The sequence below is a fragment of the Ruditapes philippinarum genome, unplaced genomic scaffold (assembly GCF_026571515.1).
Source record: "Ruditapes philippinarum isolate M1 unplaced genomic scaffold, ASM2657151v2 ctg5578_1_1_1_1, whole genome shotgun sequence".
Classification (NCBI taxonomy): domain Eukaryota; kingdom Metazoa; phylum Mollusca; class Bivalvia; order Venerida; family Veneridae; genus Ruditapes; species Ruditapes philippinarum.
The window spans coordinates 124,923-144,941 of record NW_026867287.1 but is presented as its reverse complement, the minus strand read 5'-3'; the positions used below and the strand labels follow the sequence as shown (position 1 = coordinate 144,941).

The following is a 20,019-nucleotide window of genomic DNA, read 5'->3' as shown; positions in this document are numbered from 1 at the left end:
CTTTATATTTAGAATAGTAAAGAGGACGATTCGTTTCCCGATCTTCTATTTTTAGAAAAAAATATATGAAAACGAACGTCACTTATGCGTTATAAATAGCTCTCGGGACGCTTCTTTAAAAAAAGTTTAACAATGATGTACTTTGCCACGATGAAATTAATGAAAAACATAATTTGAAAAAACACATACTTGTTTTTTTCCGACGGAAAATAAAAATTAAAGGCCGCTTTAAAGTAATAAACAACAATATCCCGCTACATTTAAATTTGTAATAAAGGTTGATAGATTATCTTTGTAGGCATTGGAATGTGCCATTTAAATTGGAATAACCAACCTACATTAAAATCCCTACCGCATATTTCGAAATTCAATATCAAAATGCTTTTCTATAAAAAAGGTTATCAACATTAAAAGTATTTATTTTACAATAACAACGTAGTTGAAAATACATGTATATTGCAACTCTAGTTAAAATTTTAACCTTTAACAAAAAGTTCATATGATGTTATAAAAATAGCAGTAAGATATTATGACCGTTAAGTTTTCAACAATGTTTTTATCACATCAGTTCATTTGTCGAATATAAAGTTTATTAATGCACGCGATAAAATTATTGTATGAACAACACAAAGTATGTGATGCTAAATATATTGAGCAACCCCTTTTTAAATCTGAAAGATTAATTGCAAAATAAGTTCAAAATGTGTTGCCTTTACCATGGACTTGTAAAATAAATTTAGATAAAAAATCAGCATTTTAAACAAATGCATTAATATCATAAACATAATAAACAACTTGATATCCCAGAAAAAAGTCCTGATGAAGGGGTACCAAGCTATCAATATTTTTAGAAACTTTATATTAAAGGGTGAAATGTTGTTGTTTTGATAACCTTATGATCGATTTGTAAAAAAACTGTTACATTTAATGTTTCTGTTACTTAACACATATAATTACATAAACATAACAAAATACCATCCTGTGTTATACTGTTTTATATTTTGAAAATGCGCCATTCGCTCTTCAGGAAATACACAAACATATTTTTCAGGTATTTTGGAAGTATTATTTTTCAAAATTTAAGATTTAATTATTTTTACTGTCGGTATATGTATAGCTTTCAACAGCTTAAATACAAAAATAATATAATACTAACACCGAATAAATTTGTGACAATGAGACTATATTTATCATTCTTAATTCATTACAACAAGCTTGATCTTAAACATTTGAAAGCGACGTATTATCAGCACAATAACATGCATTTAGGCCAGTCTTAGAACTATTTTGTTTCCCCTGCCGCTACCAACTTCAATGTGGGAATGGTATGCTTAACATATTTATAAAGACTAGAACTAAAGTGTTATTCAACATATAAACCAAGTTTGTATATTTACAAAGGCAAAACACGACACAGATTTGAAGATATCATTTTGATTGACAGATTTTGCTTCTATGTTTTTTAAAAGAAAACAATATATGATTGGCAAAAAAAGATAAAATGATAAGGCCGCAGTGATTTGAGTAAGAAGCGGGAGGGAAAACAATACATATTTTAGTTTAGGCCTTAAATTTGATACACACTTGATAAATATAATCTCAAGTATTTCTTATATTAAACGAAGTGAAGATAACTAAAGATTATTTTTGTCAAACAGTGAACAACGTTGTTCAAATATATTGTTTATTTTGTTAGTATTATGTCTTTACCCTTTGTTTAGAAATAGTGTAGTCATATTATATATATACATTTGATGTTACTTTGAGTTTTTTTTTGCAACATTGGGTTCCTTTCAACATTTGTTTATTTAATAAAACTTTGAGTTAATTACATGTAAACTAGAGTTATATTCATGTAACATTTGGTTTATTTGTTGTAGCATTGAGTAAATTAGATCCAATATTTGGTTAATTTGATATAACTTTGAGTTAAATTAAATAAAGCACATATTATTTACCGGTCATTAAAACACCAACAGATGTCATTTTCACCATTATAATAAGTTATAAATTAAATATAAATTTCTAGATAGCTATATAATGCATGCAATTTTATGAGCATCATTAATATATTTACATAAAACATTTGCTTAAATATCAAAAGACTGCATGCATTTTTTTAAAACAAGATAATTTCAAGCATTTGCATGATAAATAATTTTTACTAGTTTCCGTTACATGTTGTTTGTGCCTGCATGTTCACAAAATTTCTGTTTTAACATGTATTTCCTATTAATTATGTATTACACAAAATGAGTTTAATTTTATTACTACGGTATATCAATCAAGACTTACATTGGAGACAAATTTCAAAAATTTAAAAGTAACTGTAATCAAGTATTTATTGCTTTTTGATTTCTTTTCTAGCTTGAAAAAAATGATTTGATGATAAATTCAGCTCTTGAAAAATTGATAAAATAAATTGTATTGTTCAAGATAAAAAGTATCTCATAGCAAATATTTACCTTTTCTGTAAATTTTCCTTATCCTTTTGGTACTTATAAACAATTAATAGTTTGAACAATAAATTTGATAAAATTTTTTTAATAGCCCTCAACGACAAAAGATGTGCTTCAATTATTATATTGAGTCTTTATCATAAAATAAGTTTAATATCATCTTTACTTTAACGTGTAAAATTTCCTCAAATAAGATGTACTTCTATGTTATTATTTTAGACCATCGGTTGTACCGGACGAGGATCCCGTAGAGCCACCACCGGACTCAGCCGTTGGGGGTATAACCGGTGAACCTGAACCCCTGTCAGAGAAGGATATGAGAGAAGCGTCTGCTGCTGTTGATGTATTGGAGAACCTCTGGTCAGTATTTGTCTATTCATTATACTCATTGTTAGGTTTGAGCCTCATATTGAATTGGTTGTATTGGATAATGGCTTTTAAAGAAGACATAATTTATTCCTAGAAAATATCTGTGTGTATTCAATTGTTTGAGATTAAACTTTATTTATTAAGGGTAGCCTGCTGATAGGAACTGATTTAACCCATGTGAACAGTGCAGATCAAGATTAGCCGACACATCTTTGCTATCTGATTATCAGGTCTGCACTGTTTAAGTTAACCATTTTTTGTTTCATGCTTTAAAATAAAGTTCTGTTACTTTACAGGTATCCCAAAGCTTATTCAAAGACCTGGTCGTACAGAGAAGATGCGTTACTGCTGTATATAAACAGATGCAGGAATTATCGACGGGAAATAAAGACGATGCACGTACCATGCTTCGAGCATCTCTCTTCTTATCAAGAAAGCAATAACTGACAAAGTCTATGCTGTAAGTGATCAATGTTTATGATCATTAATGTAGTTAATTATTAATAGAGCTGTCATCGATAGAAATTATATCGATGCATCATTGATATTTTTCTGTCGATCAATAATCGATACACATTTGAAATAATCAATTATTTTGATAATTTTTTTAAATCAGTTTTCTTCATGTGATTTTGTTTATCATTAATTGTATTGGTCATAATATCTTTGTTATTTAACCTTTCTTCAGTTTGATTTGGTGTTATATAGCTAGAAAAAGCAATGAATTAAGGTTGTTCTCCTAGTAGAACTGGCCATGTTTGTACTGGGTGCCTGCTTGTACTAGAAATGATGATCAGAGGAGGCACTTCACCAGAATAGCTTGGAAAGTTGTAGCATGACATTTACACTCTGGCTCAGTGTGACTTCAAATCAAATGGGGAGTGGTGGTGGCCTTGTGATTAAGGTGTCTGCCTCTCAACCCATTGATCCACATTTGAGCCCTAATCATCCATGTTTCTTCATATGACACCGGATACTGGTTGGTTCCAGGAAACGGACTTAAAAGTGTTCAATATAAGTTGCAAGAACTTGTTTAGCAATCTAGCACATGTAGCATAGATAATAAATATGTTTAAAGTAATGCAAACCAAAGGAAGAAAATGTAAATGAGAAAATAAAATAACTAGTAGTACTTTTCTTTTAGCATTGTAATACATGTGTCTTGTGATAAAATCACGCATCAAATGTATTGTCAGTTCTGATGTGTTTTATGATTACAGGTGTTCAAAGCTGGTTTAATGCTGCTAAAAATGATACTCACTGAATTTATAAACAAACACAAGTAAGTGATATTGTTATACACTATAGTAATAAACTGTAATGAATGTTGTACTGTCATATGCCTGCACTATATTAATGTGAATAGTAAATTTTAAAATCTCTTTATCATATGATATCGTTAGTGTTCATGAGATTAAGTCCTCAACGAAAAATGTACTCATTTCTTCTTACGTCATCTCTGTGTTAATTTAGATATTGCTTAGCAAATTTACTTCTTTTATTTTGCAATATTGAAATATTACTTTGACATCTGAGTCACCTTGACCTTAAGGTCAGAGAAAGTGTCACAGCATCTTTATATATAAAGTATTTCGTATTAAGTTTACTATAACTTATAGATAAAAAAATAATGTAATGTAGCTTTTCATTGAGACTACAAAGTACCAAATATAAACTTATACAAGAAACAATTTTGAGCTGGCTGCTGTGTATAACTGAAGAACTGGTTTTATTTGTATCAGATTAATTTTTTCGTTAATATTTGAGAATCAATTTCTCCACAAATTCATAGTTATTGTGTGTGCAAAATTGAGAATATCTTACTTATTCAGCAACACTTTTGAATTTGGGATAATAATGATGATGACCTAAAATCATGAATTATTATAATCTAATAAGGGAAAATATATTGTTTGGGAAAAAGAACATGAAATTTGAACATTGTGAATTTAAAGCATTCCACGTTTTGATGTACATTATTGTTATGAATTCAAATATTTTTGAATTTTAGACTCGTTAAAGCTGACACTATGACCACAGTCGAGAGAACTCTTCCAAGTTTACTACATAAAAGTGGAGATACTGTGAGTATTTTGATTATCAACATTTTGTCCTTTACATATATGTGTATTTCAGACTAAACTTGATGAAGTAGTGTTTAAATTAAGAATTAGAATGTAAGTTTTAGAGAGGTGTGTGGTGCTATTTTAGAGAGGTGTATGTTGTTTGCAATGTTTAGTGGATAAAAATTTTGATTTGTTCTCCACTTGTTTTGAATTATTTATATGTGAAGAAGTAGTAAAACATCTTTAAAAAAATCTTCAGAAATACACTTCTGATACACCCATGGTATTTAACTGTAATATGAAAATTGTTAAACAAATTTTGAAGTTTTGATATGTAAAGTGAGTATAGTGAAATAAAAGTTAAATTAAAAGGTTGAAAACTCATATGGTATTACAGAGGTATGATTATATTTTTATGTTATCATCTTTATATGTAACATAGTTATCACTCTCCCTGTGTCCTGACCATTCATTATTTTATATGATAATCATCTGTGAATATAACTGACTTAAAGTATAGATATTTTAATTGTCAATGTCTTGGCATAACATATTGAAGGCTTGCATACATTATGCACATCTTTTTGGTCAATGTTTATATTTACTGAAGGCAATTTTTTCTCTTTGTAGGCTGTGAGAAATCGAGATGATGCAAAGAATTTTATTTATGAAATGGCAGAGTTTCCCACAGTGAAGGTAATGTTTTCAGTTTTCATGTACAATTTGATAGTAAATTGAGCACATTTAAAGGGAGACACAGGCAAAATTTTCATTTCTTAGTTTTGAATTTTTCATTAATTATTCTGTAAATGCCCCCAAAATGAATATATTAGGCAGTCAAAGGAACAAAACTTTTCTCCATATAAAGAATAAAATGGTGGTTTCCTAACTTGACCCGCGTGGGTCAGGTTAGAGCGCTAGCATTTCACAATAGTTGTCAAAGTGAACTCTGGAAACGTTCAAGAACATGTCAAATGCATGACTTAGGCTTGTTTCAATCATACAATATCCACAATATCTGTTATTGTAACTTCAAGGGTTTGGTCAAGTCACCTGACTTGTTTAAAAACTATTTGGTGATTCTATTGGCGTCTAAATTTTGTTCAACATATATAGATATATTTACGCTTCAAACCCAAAATATATAGAATTTAAACAGAAATTCATGCTGAAACTTCAAGAAAAGTCATTTTAGCGTGATTTGAGTACATAAGATCATTTTAATATTTTTGTCATTATTTTGCCTGAATATCCCTTTAAAAGTTTTAAAAATTTGATTCTTTCAGTACTTGATTAGATCGTTATGTTAAAAAAATAAAACTTTTTTTCTTAAAAGTTTCCTTTTTTTTTAAAAAATAAAACCTTTTTTTCTTAAAAGTTTCCTTTTACGATCTGATAGTAATTACGTATATTGAAAGTTTTAAAATTTCTTTCTTTCATTACTGGAACCGATTGTTAAATAACCGAATTGAAAAAAATTATTAATGTATTTTTTGGTCCTAATTGCAAAACAAACATCTTTTTTATTTTAGCCTACAATGGTAGTTCCACATGAGTGTGTGAAGGCATGGAAAGGTAACCCTGCACCTAGACTGGCTCAAAGAAGAGCCGAGATTGTGGAGGCACTGTATGAACAACTTGGCATAAAAGACTCAAGAAGGTAAATGTAATGGTGGCTGATTTGTTTGATTTGTGTTTTTGCCCTGTGACCCTGTCAAGCGAAAAGTAGAGAATAAACAAGTTAAAATGGCAGGGGGTGCGGAGTGAAAACAAGCTAATAAGCGGGGGCGCTGGCATAGTTTAATAAATAAGACTTTACTCAGCGGGGTTCATGATATCATTGCCTGAACTGTTACAAGAGGCATTTCAAAATGCAATACAGGATACCAGTTTGCGTGCTTATCTCAGTAGAGTTAGCATCACATTAGTAATCCAGTGGTCCAAGGTTCAATCCTTTGGCGAGGCAATATTTATCCTTGACAACTGATCTCAGACATTGATTCTTATTGTCACTTGTCATTCACAGCTGATTTAGAAATTATGTGTGATAATTAGTGTGTTACAGAGAAAAAAATGTAATAACCAGAAAGATATCTAGGAAAGCAGTAGGATGGACAAACTGCCCAAGATATGACCAAAAGTTTGTTGAAATTGGTATTAAAACAAATCAAACAAAATAAACCTTATAATGGTCACAGTGTTGATATTACTTAAATATTACAATCAAATTAACCTGTTATTATTTCAGTGGTCTGACGACGGACAATATAATGAATTTCTGTGTGGTTGCGTTACAGCATACGTCTGCAGATGTAAGACTTGTGGCTGAGAGAATAGTTAAAGGTAGATTTTGCTTGTTTTTTTATCACATTACATATATAAATAAATAAATAACTGACAAACATGCATCTAGGCCAGATAAAAGATTTAAAAAAAAGATTTTCAAACATAGATTTTATATAGTATTTAAATAGTTTGTCCTGGATATTTTTATCACAATAGAATTTGTATCATTGGTAATCCCTGGTTAAATTGATGGAAAAAGATGAACAAAAATGTAACAGAGATCAATGCACACACATTTTTAACATGTGTTTATTTATAGTTACAATTTAAAACCTCTGTAGAAAACTAGACGAAGTATAGAAATAACTTGCAGTTCAAACAAATGAAAATTATACATGAATTATATTTTTTATATTGATTTATTTAAAGCATAAATAACATTTTTATATTGATTTTACAAGAAATAGGTCAACCAATTACATTTTGTATAGATTTATTTATAGCATGAATTACATTTTACATGTAACCGCCTCCGTGGTCGAGGGATTAGAGTAGATGACTTCTAATCCAGTTACCTCTCTGGCATGGGTTCGATCCCCGGGAGATGCTTTCGTAGTTTAGCGTGGAGGAAGGTAGTCTAGTAGTGGTGTAACTCTCCAGGAACGATGGTTAGGAAACTACCCGCCTATATGACTGAAATTCTGTTGGAAAAAGGCGTAAAATGAAGCAAACAACAAAAAAAAATATTATTATATTGATTTATTTATAGCATTATACAAGGAAGTAGGTCAACCGGTGAAGGATTATCTCCCTGTAGATGACGAGAAAACACGCAAGAATACAATGTGGAGATTGTTATTTGAATATTTTGACCAGATTGATGGAAAACCAAGCAAATCTGATATTAAGGTAATTATGCTAAGGAAATATTTACAGCACCATTTTCTTGCTAAATTTAAAAGTCAGCATTTAGCCCTTTCAAGTTATGTAGGTATACCGGTGATTAATTCCATTAAATCAGATATCTGAGCAAGATTGGGATGGGTTTGGATTCTGTGTTGAGCCACTCAGTTTCTTTAGGTCAGCTGTATACCTAGTATAAGAATTTAATATCCTTTCTAGTTAATGAAGTTTCTCTTTTCAAGTGAAATAAATAAAAGCCCTGAAACATATGTATTATCAGATTTTGTAACTCAGTTTATTTTATCAATAACTTAACCTTAAGTCTTGTGGTGACTACTGAATCTACCGCTGTAACCAGTGCAGACCAAGATCAGCTGACATGTCCTTACCATCTGAACATAGTCTGCACTGTTTGCTCTTCAGTGAGAATTTATTTTGAAATTTTCCCTAAAAAAATGATGATCAGTTTTGTCCACAACTAAAGATAATAGACATGCCCATATTAAATTTTTTAATGCTAAAAGGAAGTTAGAATCCATGCTTATTTGATATTTAGTTTCAATAGTAATATTATTTATTATATTTAGCATGGGTTCTTTTCCAGGATTTTTGAAACATGACCCATACCTTGGAATTTGGAATTTCAGTGATGTTTTGTTAAAAATTGCGAAAAAATGCATGACTTAAATTTTGCAGTGATTAAATAAATGCAAAGATCACTGTCTAGGATGGGATCTTCAAACAGTTAAGCAGCATAACAGTGAAGAAGCCCTTCTTAGTTCTTAGAATTTGCTATTTAGTATTTTTAATTTGTAACTTTCAATTGGGAATTTTTTACTGTGGATTGGGCAAATAATATACTATCTATTTTCAATTGGGAATATGCCCGAATATCGGCAATAAAATGAGCCAAAAAAGATCCCTGTATTACAATGTTTTATATTATATTGTAATATTTTATATTATAGAGACAAAAGGCAGAGGAAGAGAGTAAAAAACAACAAGAAATAGAAGGGTTACAACGACAATTACAACAACTTAAAGATATGGCTTCAGGAAAAGCGGTATGCTACATTATTCAGTTATATACTTATGTTATTAGTTATAAGATTCCCAACTGGTTATATGGTCCTATATAATGGGTTGTTTGCATATATAACCGAGCCACAAGGGAAAGGTTATAGTGCGAACAATTGTATATATACGGCCATATAACCTGTAGGGAATTTTCATTATGATTTTATAATACAGCAAACTTCCTACTTTACAGACAATATGCAATTGTTTTTACATAATGAAAGCAGCCATGTATATAAAACTATATGAATGTCGTGATTATTCAATGAAAAATGACATTACAAACGTGCAGTATTATAATGTGCTTATCAGACTTACAAAAAGTAATATATCATTCCAGGTTAGGAAAAGCTATTTTTTTGTTATAGAAACATATGTGTATAATCATCATATTGTATGTGACTGGCTAGAATAATTTATATGTCTATCTTTTAACGGTCTACACATCTTTTTGTGGACTAGTGTCGCAAATGCAAATCAGCGAATCAGAACTGCACTTTTATAAATTGTTTACAATCTTAAATAATGCAGATTATTCTTAGTGTTAGTTTAAACATATTTTTTTAAGCTTGATTCCAAAACAAGTTCTTGCAACTTATATAAATCACTTTGGAGTCCGCTTCCTAGAACCAACAAGGACTGGTGTCATATGAAGAAACATGGTCTTGACCCAAGTATGGCTCAAACCAATGATCCCTAGGTTGTGAGGTAGACATCTTAACCACTAGGCCACCACCCGCTTTCTTAGTGTTATGTTTGGTTTTAAAGTCAATAATATTAAAATGTATAAAGCTATATGTAATGAAATACTTTAAAAAAAATTTAAGCAGTAAAATTATGTTGCTTCCATAGTCTAATAGTGGAATCTTGAAAGAGATTTTTGTTTATACAAATGTAGCATGATTGAGTGCTCTGATAGTGTGATACTACTAGATACATGTCCATGAAAAAAGGTCTCCAGTAGCTGGCATAATATGTTTTTTTTTAAAGGTGGCATAATAAAAATGCACCGTCCATCTGTCTGTGTGTCCCCACTTGCACAACATTAGTGTCCAGACTGTAAATTTTTATTTAGTTCAATAAATAAATTTAGTATATAATCTACACTCAATATCTGTTTGATTTAAACAATTTATATGTCCCACTATTGACATACCTTTGTCTTTATACTGTATACATCTATATGTCTGATTTTGTAATTTTGTCATATTGCAGCCTGTTGATGAAAATGTACTAAAAGCTGACGCTAAAAAAGGTCTTAAGGTATGAGTAGTTATAATTTGAAGTTGTATTAAAAAAAACAACTTGTTTTGATAAAAATAGAACAAAAGGAATTTAACTTTTAACTTTAAGATAATTTTGATTGTTTAAAAATCAGTTATAATGATAAGAAATAATCTTGATTAAATTTAAGTAAATTTTCAAAGCTATGTAATATGTAGACGTTAACTTTTATTCGGAACATCAGCATTTTTGTCCATATTTATTTTATACATAGCTTTTGATCATGAATTACATTTTGCCTATCGTTTAAAATTTGTACTTTGTATAGAGGAAGAAATAGTGTAGGTTTATTTGTTCAAAATTGTGTGACAAATTAATGAATTAGTGTTAATATGATGAATTTTACAGAAAGGAGGGAAAGCAGCTCCTAAGACAAAACCTAAGCCCGACCCTGATGATGATACATCAGTTTATAACATGGACAAGTAAGTAGCTTTCATAAATATAATTATGTGATTTCAGTTAATTATCTGATCACCGGTTACTGTCACATGCTACTAGACTTATAGCAGCATGCCTTCAGATTGATGCTAATTTTAATGAAAATTTTGAAAATGTATTTAAAAATGTATTTGAAAGTAAAATATTGTGTAGTGAACTAAGAAAGTTATCTAAACATACATTTAAAATGGCACTTACAATCCATGTAAATTAGCCAGAAAAGGTCAAAATATACAAAAATAGCCCTTGCTGCATGTACTGCACAGTCACACAGTAGATATATGGTGATAAATACTGTAAAATCATTCATTTTTGGCACATAACTTGTAAATTATTACTGGAATATTGAATCTTAGTCTAAGAAAAGCTAGAAAGTTGCCAGTGTGATCTGTTGTTTATACAGAATTTGTTTTTATTTCATTGTGTAGGAAGCTATAAACTTATAGGTACTGAGCAGTTTATGTAAAGTTTCTTGCTCGAGGGTTTGAACCGAGGTGGCAAATCCTTAGATTACTAGTCTGATGTGTTAACCACTCAGCCATGCTACCAGTGTGATCTTTACAGTGTTGATATGACCAAGCAAACAATGATGAATTGGAAAAGAAACATGAACAGTGATGATTGCATGGAACTATTTATTTTTCAGTATATGTATATTCTGCGGAGAGAAGAATTCTAGTTTCACAGAGGAAGGTTTAGATCTGCATTACTGGAAAAATTGTCCGATGTTGAAACGTTGTGCCAATTGCAAACAGGTATATAATGGTTTTCCATTACTATGTAATTATATTGCCAATTCAAAACAAGAAGTCTAGTTATGTAAACATAATTTTTATTTACATTAATTTAAAGTATTTTCAACGTCCAAACAATATCCTAGCCATGTACAAATATTATTAGAAAATATTGTGTATCGCCAATGTACATGTATTTGTGGCAGTCAGAAGTGTTAATTTTTTCAGTCAATTAAAAAACTCATTTATGCTATTAATTAAAGGTATGGTTCAGAACTGTTGATTAAGTATATTTATTGTGTGTCTTTTATTTTGTTGAATGTAAATGCGTTTTTACATAATATACTATTTAATATATGACCTATAGTTAAGGCTGAGTAGAGAGAGAGAGAGCTTGAGAAGGTTTGCTATGGATGAGTAGTATAAATATGTTTCTTCAAGTACATTATGAAATGAGTGCAACTTATACTTACCCTTAAACCAGCTGAATTTGTGTAATGGAATTGAATAGTTTTAAATTAGAACATTCCATTCAATTTGTAAGGGATTTCAGTATTAAAATACAAAAAGTGGGCTACCAACATTATAGAACCTAGTCAGACTACATAGAGATATGGCCTGGTTTGGCTCTATACTGGTGGCAAAGGTTAGTAGAGGCTACTACAGGTCTAGTAGATTATGGGATAGTCATTGTTTAGTCTTGTTTAATTGAACTAACCAGGACTGGTGTCTCAAGAGGGCACCTGGTTGTGACCATAGTAGGGCATGAACCTTATCCCTACATTGAAAGCCCAACATTTTAAGTACATGGCTACAAATTATTCCATGATTAATTGAAGGTTAAGTTCAAGTCCTTAGCATTCATGATATCTTGAGCTAGTATATCTGTATTTCTTGTTTGGAATAAGTTAGCATTTATATTTTTAAATTCAGAAAAAGCTGCAAAATTAACTAGTTGCCTGCACAAATTTGTTATTTAACATTTTTTTTTTCATTTTTGACATGATTGATAATTTCAGGTTGTGGAAATTGCCAGCTACACAGATCATTTGCTGACAGAATGTGAGGCCAAATCTAACTACGCCAAGTGTAACCGATGTACTGAAGCCATAACTAAACCTGAACACGAGCAGCACGTGGCCGAGAAAGCTTGTAACGGTACAAGCAACCTATTTTTCTTGTAATGTGATTAAAGGCCCATAATGTCTTAGAAATGCAATCATTTTATCACTCAGAAAATTAAAGCCTTTTATTATGGCATTCTTTATTGAATAACCATATTAATTTATGAAAGTTGGAGAAGTTGAATCATTGTTTAGCAAATTAAAAACGTTTTATTAGCTGACTTTTTAGCTCGACTATTCGATAAGAATAAGTAGAGCTGTTGTAGTCACCCGAGCGTCGGCGTTGGTGTCCGCGTCGGCGTAACCACTTATGTTAAAGTTTTTGTAATAGTTCAAATATTTTCAAAGTCCATTGACATATGGCTTTGAAACTTGGCACACTTGTTCACCATCATGACCCCAACCTGTAAACAGGAGGAGGTAACTGTATCAAGCATTTTGACAGAATTATGCCCCTTTTTTGACTTAGAATTTACGTTAACGTTTTTGTAATAGTTCAAATATTTTCAAAGTCCATTGACATATGGCTTTGAAACTTTGCACACTTGTTCACCATCATTATCCCAACCTATAAACAGGAGGAGGTAACTGTATCAAGCATTTTGACAGAATTATGCCCCTTTTTAGCTCGACTATTCGCAGAATAATCGAGCTAATGCAGTCACCCATTTGTCGGCGTCGGCGTCGGCGTCCCTGTGGTTAAGTTTTTGTATGTAAGCTTGTATCTCCATAACTACTGAAGGGAATGGATTGAAACTTCACACACTTGTTCTCTGTGATTATCTAAGATGATTGGCACAAGTCCCATAACTCTGATTTGCTTTTTTTCATAATTATGCCCCTTTTTCGACTTAGAAATTCTTGGTTAAGTTTTTGTATGTAAGCTGGTATCTCCATAACTACTGAAGGGAATGGATTGAAACTTCACACACTTGTTCTCTGTGATTATCTAAGATGATTGGCACAAGTCCCATAACTCTGATTTGCTTTTTTTTATAATTATGCCCCTTTTTCGACTTAGAAATTCTTGGTTAAGTTTTTGTATGTAAGCTGGTATCTCCATAACAACTGAAGGGAATGGATTGAAACTTCACACACTTGTTCTCTGTGATTATCTAAGATGATTGGCACAAGTCCCATAACTCTGATTTGCTTTTTTCATAATTATGCCCCTTTTTCGACTTAGAAATTCTTGGTTAAGTTTTTGTATGTAAGCTGTTATCTCCATAACTACTGAAGGGAATTGATTGAAACTTCACACACTTGTTCTCTGTGATTATCTAAGATGATTGGCACAAGTCCCATAACTCTGATTTGCTTTTTTACATAATTATGCCCCTTTTTCGACTTAGAAATTCTTGGTTAAGTTTTTGCGTGTAAGCTGGTATCTCCATAACTACTGAAGGGAATGGATTGAAACTTCACACACTTGTTCTCTGTGATTATCTAAGATAATTGCCACAAGTCCCATAACTCTGATTTGCTTTTTCACATAATTATGCCCCTTTTTCGACTTAGAAATTCTTGGTTAAGTTTTTGCATGTAAGCTGGTATCTCCATAACTACTGAAGGAATGGATTGAAACTTCACACACTTGTTCTCTGTGATTATCTAAGATGATTGGCACAAGTCCCATAACTCTGATTTGCTTTTTAACATAATTATGCCCCTTTTTCGACTTAGAAATTCTTGGTTAAGTTTTTGCATGTAAGCTGGTATCTCCATAACTACTGAAGGGAATGGATTGAAACTTCACACACTTGGTCTCTGTGATTATCTAAGATGATTGGTACAAGTCCCATAACTCTGATTTGCTTTTTTTGCATAATTATGCCCCTTTTTCGACTCATGAATTCTTGGTAAAGTTTTTGCATGTAAGCTTGTCTCTCCATAACTACTGAAGGGAATGTATTGAAACTTGAAGAGTTTGTACCTTTTCGGACAATTTTATGTATTCATATAGGTAAGCATTATTATACTCAATGAAACACCCTTGTGACAAATTTTCGAATAGTCGAGCGTTACTGTCCTCCGACAGTTCTTGTTTGACTTAGAATTTAAGTTAAAGTTTTTGTAATAGTTCAAATATTTTCAAAGTCCATTGACATATGGCTTTGAAACTTTGCACACTTGTTCACCATCATTACCCCAACCTGTTAACAGGAGGAGGTAATTGTATCAAGCATTTTTTTTACTATCAAGCACTAAGAATTGTCGAGCGTTGCTGTCCTACCGACAGCTCTTGTTTTTTTTTGAAAAAAAAAGTAGAGGTATTGTTATAGTCGCGGCGCCGTTGCCGTTGTTGTGCCGTCCGCAAACTTGTACCTGGATCATAACTTTTTTATTTCTTGGTGTATTGTCTTCATACTTGGCCACAACAACCCGTAGGACAAGACCTTTCAGTAGACCACACTAACCTTGACCTTCATCCATAAATGACCTTGACCTTCAAGGTTAAAAGTCCAAATTTTGCTTGTTCATGCTGTTTTTGGCTGTAACTTTGTTATTTTTGAATGGATTGTCTTCAAACTTGAACATAATAATCTTGAAGGATATCCCTTAAAAATAGCCAGACAGACCTTGACCTTCACTCATAAATGACCTTGACTTTGAAGGTCAAATTATTGAAATTTTCATTTTTTTGGCTGTAACTGGCTGCAACTTTGCTATTATTGAAGGAATCAACTTAATATTATAACAAAACATAACTAAGACTCCACCATGTGACACCACCACGTGACACCACCACATGACTCATCCAAGTGACTACCACGTGACATCACCATGTGACTTCACCACGTGACTCCACTACGTGACTCCACCACGTGACTCCACCACGTGACTCCACCATGTGACTGCACCACATGACTTCTACGTGACTCTACCACGTGACCCCACCACGTGACCCACCATGTGACTCCACCATTTGTCACCACGTGACTCCACCACATGAATCTATTTATAGAATTTTCTATTTATAGAATTGCATGTTTCTTTTTATAGAATTGCGTGTTTCTATTTTAAGAATTTTCTATTTATAGTATTGCGTGCTTCTATTTAAAATACAAGACAAAACTAATGTGACAAGACAGACTGATTAATTTTATAAAAAAGGAAACATTAAGTTTTTGTTCAAACATTTCTTTGTTTGCTTGTAGATAAAGTAAAAAGTCGAGCGTTGCCCCCGCCCGGCGGTGGCTCTTGTTAATTATATTTATTATGTTTTTTTAATGTAAGTTTGAGTATTTATTTGAAACATAGACATGCAGTCAAATCTTGTATATAGAAAAGTTTTGAGGAAAATTAGAGAAAGATCTTTTTGGAGGTATCATTAGTAACTAGTTCTGTTTTGAGATAATTTTTAGCTTAAATGTTTGGAAGAAAACATTAAGATATTATGATTACTGCTGCATTGTTGTTGTCAACAGTGATGTTGTTCAAAAACTTTAATGTATCCCATTATTCAAACATTTCAAAAGATATCAACAAAGAACTTGGAATACTGGCTTATCATGACATTTTTAGGTGCAGTTGTTTGACAAGGGGCCTAATTTTGAGAGCAGTGTTTTTGGAGTTATGCCCCTTTTTAACAGGGGAGCATAATTACGGTTAACACTGCATGCGGGGCTTTTGTTAATAATAGTGGTAAAAGAAGTGGCATTAAGTGACAAGTTTTATATGTGATATTTGCTCCTAGCATTTCTTCTAACACAGGACTAGTTTTAATGTACATGTATTTATCAAACAACTGTCTTTAATTGTACAATTGATACTTTGTATTATTAACTATTAATATTTATAAAAATGAATGTTTTGTTATTTTACAGCCGCCAAATCAGGGATGAACCATTGTCCATTATGTCATCAAAACCACATATCAGGCGAGGATGGCTGGAAGAACCATCTTATGGCAAAAGATGGCTGTAAGCAAAATCCTAGACGTCTGTTGGCACTAAATAAACCACAAGGTAATTTTACTTTCAGATTTCTTCTCCTGCAGAATGAGGATATATATATAGATTTAGCTGATGCAAACATAAAGTCATGGTCTCCGTCATGTTTTCGGTGGCAAGTGGAGTAAAGTTAGAGATATACATGTATTACAAAACATTGACTTATTTAATTGTGTTTGACCAAATATGGATACTAAGAAATGTTTAGAATAAAATATAAAAAGACTGTCCAACTCTTTTTATCAGCTGAGTATAACCGATACATGCAAAGCCTATTTGCAGAAATTTCCTGTATGCCATGTCGGTTATTGAATATGACGGTTGTCCAAAAAATTTGTGCACTGCAGTTATTGTCGTGAGAGTTATTGATAGAAAAACATGAATTATATATCACTTGAAGGGGAGATATGTCTCAAATAAGAAAACAAAAGAAAAAAACGTGTAACCGGCATGTCGTGAAAAAGAATCGTCATACAGTTACCTTGGTAACGTAATACCGGCACACAACAAAAAAAATGGGTTAGTTCATTACACTGGAGCCGCGATATAGCGCTCTTCGGTATAGCGCTAATCTCAGTAGAACGCTCATATGCCTTGGCTCCCAAAAAAAAAATCGTATTTTTCGCCGATTATAATTTTTTTTTTCATGTATATCAATACCGCACCTTATCCACTATAACGCTTGTTCAATGTGTCAGTCGAGTGTAATAAACAGTCATAATTACGTCACTCATGATAAGAAGGTGTGAAGTCATACACAGGTAAGCGTTAATCCGCTCTTTTGTTCATTTTGAACTGTTGATCAGTCAGATATCAAACTGTTAGCTAAGACATGCAAACACCGACGAGTGAAGTAAATCACCCAAGCGTACAATTAATTTTAAAAAGCATGCACTTTCGATCTATCTGCAAAAAAGTTGTTGAGGATGGCTGATTTTTTCACAAGAGACAGCAGGAAAGACGATTAATCTAGTCCCATCCACTAGGTATCAATTTTCATGATCACACATTACTCACGCTAACACCGCTGTTTTACTGGAAATTTACAAACATTCATTCGTGGTTTATATTTTTAATTCGTAAATTTCATGTTTATATTAAAGATATTCAGTAATGCTTTACAAAATAATTAATAATAATATATAAAAAAGCTTGGACTGATATCCATTGGAAGGTAAGTAAACAATCATTTCCACTAACAAGCGTTATATGTTTCGGCGGTGGGTGGGGTAATGCGATATTTTCGCTATAATTACAAAATGAGCGTTATAAAAAGTTACTCGATACAACGCTGTCTTGAGATCATGGACCCCAACATGAGCGCTATATCGCGGCTCCAGTGTACTTTGATGCATCACGGTATTCTTTAAACACTACATATAAAACGTTAAAATTCAGGGAAAAGTGTGTGTACGTATTCCTAACCTCCCCTCACTAGAAAATATGACTTCATTTGCCTTTTTGTAACGGTCGTAAACAAACATTTATGTGTGGTCGTCAATACTGTAATTACGTTGAAAATGTCAGTTGCTAAACGTCTGGAAATACGGACGATCATTAATTTTTGTGCAAATATTGGTAAAACACCAACAGATACCTACAAAGAACCTAAAAGCGCAAGCTGGACAAGTTAAGTGTCACGAAGGCTGGTTTTTAAATGGCACAAACGCTCTGTAAAAGGTTGAGAGTTGGTAGACGATGACAACTGGTCAAGCAGATGTCCTTACGTAATGCAGGCGAATGTGACGAGGGTTGTCCAATATATTCGTGCACTGGTGGAATATGTTACATGTACGTTGCATAAGAACAATAAAAAATACAAAATACTTTGCATCAATCATGCCTCTATTGACAGTAAAACAAATTATAACATAAAAGCAAATCAACAAACAATTGATACAATTACAGTAATGAACTAACCCAATTTTTGTCGTGCGCCGGTATTACGTTATTATGGTAACTTAATGACAATTATTTTTCACAGCACGCCGGTTACTCTGCTTTTTCTCTTGTTTTCTTTTTTAAGACAGATTTCCCCTTCAAGTGATATATAATTCATTTGTTTTTATTAATAACTCTCACAACAATAACTGCAGTGCACGAATTTTTTGGACAACCCTCGTATTCATTAAAAGTAGGATTTATGTTTTGAAGCAAATATGGTAAAATGTAAACTTATTTTGACTCTTACTTGTGCTGTGAACAGGATGCATGATGTCACTTTAATATATGTAGGGTGGGATGAAGGTATTTTAACTCCCGTTTTAAAAAATCTCATACCTGTACTTACCTTCAAAAAGTATGAAATTTGATTCTATGACTAAAATGGTTAATGGGTGCTAACTGGAAGTAATGGTAAGTGCAACATACCAGGATTGTGTATGTATGGCAAGTGATCTTTATCATAATAAGACATGAAATATCATTACTTTTTTTTCTTTTCAGGGAAAGCTGGTGGAGCCACAACAAGGGGAAAGCCTGCACCGAAGGGATTAAAGAAGACACCAAGATAAAGGCACACACACATATGATGATTGTGGTGTCATACATAAATTACATCTATACACATGCCAGCCATTTATTAGAGTTTACATATCTTCTCTAGTATATTATCTAGTATATTAGGAGTGATATAGTCAGTTAAGTGCTAAAATAATGAGTTTTTGTCCTGCAAAATAGTTCAATAGTTATATATCTTAAAGTCATGGACCACTTGTAAGTTTTTCAATGTCTGATTGGATATTTAATTTATGTTAAAATTTAAGACTGCCCAATAATATATAATATGTTTAAGATTAGGGTTTTTACCTTAGTCTCATCTTAAAATCTAATAATGGTATATCAATATGTTGTTGGTTGATTCCAATTTGTAAAGTTTAATTTGACCAATAACAAAGCTTCGCTTAAATTATTTGTTTATAGATATATGTCATTTATTACAACACAACTTGTGATTGGCCACAATCTCCTCGACGATACATATTCAATTAAGACTATCTGAAACATCCTTGGTCACTGTTACTGGAAACGTTTTTGAACTGAGCCAATCAGAACACTGCTTTTTGTGACTCATGGTTCCCTAAATTCTTTGGAGCAGATTTTTTAATCCCACTTTGTTATCAAACTTTGATGACTTTATGTCCTAAGCGACCATTACACTTATTATACTTCAGGAATTGTTGTCAATTACATTTGGTTTTAACAGGTACATATATAAACATACAAGTATCTGGTTTTAATAAATGTTACACCACTGAAGGTGCACATTTCATACACTAGAATTAAGATTTTTGTGTTCAGTGTTCAAAAAATGTTTTGTTTTC

At 32.0% G+C, this 20,019-nt stretch overlaps 1 pseudogene; it reads left to right on the top strand.

Annotated features, from left to right (window-relative positions):
• Positions 1-2,252: 2,252 nt before the first annotated feature.
• On the top strand, positions 2,253-19,805 carry LOC132735523 (centrosomal protein of 104 kDa-like; annotated as a pseudogene).
• Positions 19,806-20,019: the final 214 nt, after the last annotated feature.